This window comes from Galeopterus variegatus, unplaced genomic scaffold (assembly GCF_000696425.1).
Source record: "Galeopterus variegatus unplaced genomic scaffold, G_variegatus-3.0.2 Scaffold2124, whole genome shotgun sequence".
NCBI classification, from domain to species: domain Eukaryota; kingdom Metazoa; phylum Chordata; class Mammalia; order Dermoptera; family Cynocephalidae; genus Galeopterus; species Galeopterus variegatus.
This window is the reverse complement of record NW_007728235.1, coordinates 162,951-166,974: the sequence shown is the minus strand read 5'-3', so window position 1 is coordinate 166,974 and position 4,024 is coordinate 162,951. Positions and strand designations below refer to the sequence as shown.

Genomic DNA, 4,024 nt, shown 5'->3' with positions numbered 1-4,024 from the left:
CTGTGTTCCTTTGTCATCAAAGAATAAACTTGGCAGTGGTACAATGTTTCATCAAAGAGATGCTCCTGGTCATCAGCAATTTTCTTGCATTTGCCATTAAAAAAAAAAAGAAAATCTCTCAAACTCTATAAAAATAACATGGAAACTTTTACCCCAAAGGCAATTTGCAAATGATAAAAGACTATACATGTTGTCAGTAATAAAGAATGATAACTTTATTGCCAACCATGGTAACTAGTATAAAGAATAAATACATTTGAAAAAAAGAAATTTAGGACCTACTGAATTTCTAACTTTTCTCCAAGACTGACTTATGAATTAGCCAACCAAAGTTGAAAGAGTTGAAATTTAGCCTCTGGAAAATATGAAACATGAAAAGTTAGCTTTCTGAATGAAAAATGATAGAGTTGTTTCCAATCAGAAAAACTGAAGGACAGGAAGAGGGATACACTTAGAGATGGCATAAAGCAGAAAATCAGTGAAAAAAATACAATTGTTAAATTTCTTAACATGGGGACTCTTCAACAAAATTTAGAAAACTTCTAGCTGTTAAAAGAGGAATTATTTACTCACAAGTACTGCATTCATCTTGAGGCATTATAATCCTGATATCAATGTTATAAACCTCAGAGAAATGAAAGTTTTAAATTCCCTCATCAATGAAAAATAAGTCAATCAATTACTGCAAAAACATATCGTGTTTGTACCATATTAGGCACAAACAAGTATCCTCAGTTAATATTCATGACTTTACTTTTTTCTGCCCCTGCAGCCCAAATCTTATATACAGTATGCAGTTTAACAAATAGTTAAGTAGGTAAATGTCTATCTTTGATATGCCAATTGTGGGTCACAACTTTTCTGTCTGAAAAAATCCCACTGTAGTAATAAATCTCGATAGAAATGTTATGGGTTTTCACAACTGCACATGAATTCAGTTTGGTAAATGCTGTCATCTTTATGGCTTTTGTAAAGGAAATCACACAAGTTCAAATTTGACTCATGACCGGAGAAGCTGTTTTTTACTATACTCATCCCTCCTGCAAAAATCTTTCCCCAGATTCCAGAACATTTAAATTTCAACCAAAGCTGAAAAAGCATCCAGAAGATTCTCCACTGTTTCTGGAACTGTCTATATAAATTGCCCTTAAATCTTTGTATACATAAGTGTTCCCCTGAGAGCTTGCCGAAAATGGAGATTCGTGGGTCCTTCCCTGCAGTGAGTGTAATTCGATGGCATGGCAGGACAGGAAATTCATTTTTAACAAGAATTCTAGATGATTCTGAAAAAGGTGCCCATAAACTATTCTTTGAGAAATTCTTTGAGAATTTGGAGAACTAGATTGTTTCAAAATTATTGAATATGAGGTTCTTCTTAGCAAACTATTTACCCTAATTAGCTTTACTCTTCTAGTTCCTACTCTGCCAGACATTTCCTTCTCAACCAATCACAAAATTAGATCTCCTAATCACCTCATTTCCATGAGTTGTAAAGTAGTACATGCTTAGATTTTAGGCCCAGGTGTTCAGTTGCTGACCTACACCATTGTCAAGGAAACAACTACAACGTACGACCTCTGGCAGTCTTCCCTGATCTTTTCATTAGCCTTGACTCCCTAAGCAGCAGTGCTCTGTGATCATTGTAAATACCGCTGGGACTGCTTCTGCTCGGCTTAACACCATTGTCAAGGAAACAACTACAACGTACGACCTCTGGCAGTCTTCCCTGATCTTTTCATTAGCCTTGATTCCCTAAGCAGCAGTGCTCTGTGATCATTGTAAATACCGCTGGGACTGCTTCTGCTCGGCTTGTGCCACAAGATCCACGCCCTATCAGGGCGGCTCACGTGGGTCTGTGGACAGCAAATTCTCATTCCAAGTGGAATAAAACAGGACTTTATACCTTCATCCGTCTTCTTTTCAGCTTATTTCTATATAAATTGAAATCCCTATCAATTTATAGTTGGAATTGGATGTGTGCCCACTTGCCACCATAAATACGACAAATATTCCCCTCTTTTCTAGATGGTGTAAATTTGTGTTTTATTTTGTCTTGTATTTTCCTCAAGAACTGAGAGATGACATTAACAGCAGCCAAGCCTGTTTTTTAATTGTTGATCAGAGTGATGACTTATTGGCATCAACAATGGTAAATCTCACAGTACAGCTCCAAGAAGCCTTTCCTGGACCCCCAAGACTGAGTGAGGGACCCTTCTGTGCACTGCCTTTGCTCCTCGTAGTTAACCTTTACTTTGGCCTGTATCATCCTCTCCTGGGATTAGGTGTTCATGTTTCTGACCTCACTAATATGACGCTTTCCTGAGGACGGATGGTCACTATTCCCAGTGCCTCACAGAACACCTGGGACACAAAAATAGCTCAATAAATTTTCGATGAAAAAAAATCTGTAAATAAAATTAAAAACATTGTATTAAGGAGGCATTTATTGATTCCTTAGTGGAGAACACACCAAAGAGCCTCATTTTACCTGCTCTATCCAAAAAAATATATATTTTTCAGTCAACTTTGCTCTTGGAAGGTCCATCTTGATTAGAGCTCTCTTCAAAAGACACATTCTACAAGGGTTCCCACCAAGGTTCTTCGAGGGCCAATGTGGCTAATTATCCTTAGTGTTTGTTGTTGAAAAATGCCTTTTTATGCTAATATGCAGCAGGAATCCATTATTTAAAAACTCCTGAGAAATGGGTTTTCTTTAATCACAGTCCTTCATCAGCGGATCTATTCCATGATAGTCCTTTTTGATAAGGTGTTATATGGATATTTTACATGTGTAAAAGAATTCCTAAGCTAATTTCACTTTTATAAAAAAATGCATTAGGTTTGCATGTATATGTTTATGCGCACATGTATACATGTAAATAGCTAAATGTTTACTTAACAGCATTTGTTTATGTCAAGTTAGTTTAACATATTAGTCTAGACTCGCTGCTGGCATGTGAAACTAACATCACTCAACTTGACATTAGGTGTAACTGGCCACATACAGAATGGAATTTCTGGCACTGCAGGCAGGGAACGGTCTTTAGGGTCTTTCCACTGCCACTAGTGCCAATGTCTACATACAATGGAGGGGGCGGGGTTCACAGGGGACTGGCCTAGGTTCAGCCTGAGTGGCTGAGGTATGTTATTCTGGCAGATGGTGAAATCCCCCCAAATTCTATACAGATGTCACGGGAATGACTACATAAGTGACTGGTAAGGACCCAGGCTGTGTCATGAGAGGTAATACAGCGTGGTGATTCTGGCACTAGACAACCTGATTCAAATTCTGGCTGAGCAACTTCAGGCAGCTGTTTAACTCTTCGTCTTTAGTTCAGAGATGATAATGGCATGAGGAGGAAGAGGAGGACGGCAACAACGTCCTTCATAGGGTTGTTGTGAGGATTAAATGTGTTAATTATTACAAGTAAGCACGTAGAGCAAAGCCTGGGAAGTAGTAAATGACCACTAAAGGTAAGCTATCATTATTATTACCTGGGATTCAGCTGAGTCTAGGGAGAAAAAAGTGAAGTATGCAGCACACAAAATTTAGAGATACTTTTGGGTGCTGATTCTGTATTTACGTGACCCCGAGAGTGAATTCCTCCTTGAATTTTGCACCCTAAGTGCCTCACTCCGGTCCTGGCCCTGCCTGGGATGCCCGACAGGCCCGAGGTGATCAGGGTGGGGGAGGGTCCTAGGATTACCCTTGCTCAGCATAATATGAATGAAAATGAGATTCTCCCTCACTTTTCCACAACTCTCCAGTTTAGTGAGTTCTCAGCGAATAGTCATGAACCACAAAACCTATGACAAATAAAAGCCTAGCTGAACCACTTCTGACACCTGTTTTCCAACGATGGCTTCCTCACTCTGGGCAGGATGGATTCCCCTGCACTGGGCTCCTCTTACAAGATTATTGCACACCAGATTTAATGCTCCTACATTGCCCATTTTATGTGTTTACCTGCTCGAGGTAGCTAATCAGGGAGTTTTTGTTATCCTCCCAGTAGCGCTTCAGAGT

At 39.2% G+C, this 4,024-nt stretch overlaps 1 protein-coding gene across 1 annotated transcript in view; it reads right to left on the bottom strand.

Moving 5' to 3' along the window:
* CPE (carboxypeptidase E) overlaps window positions 1-4,024 on the bottom strand; it is a 42,274-nt gene that overhangs the window by 5,422 nt on the left and 32,828 nt on the right. The gene's annotated exons all lie outside the window — the stretch shown is intronic.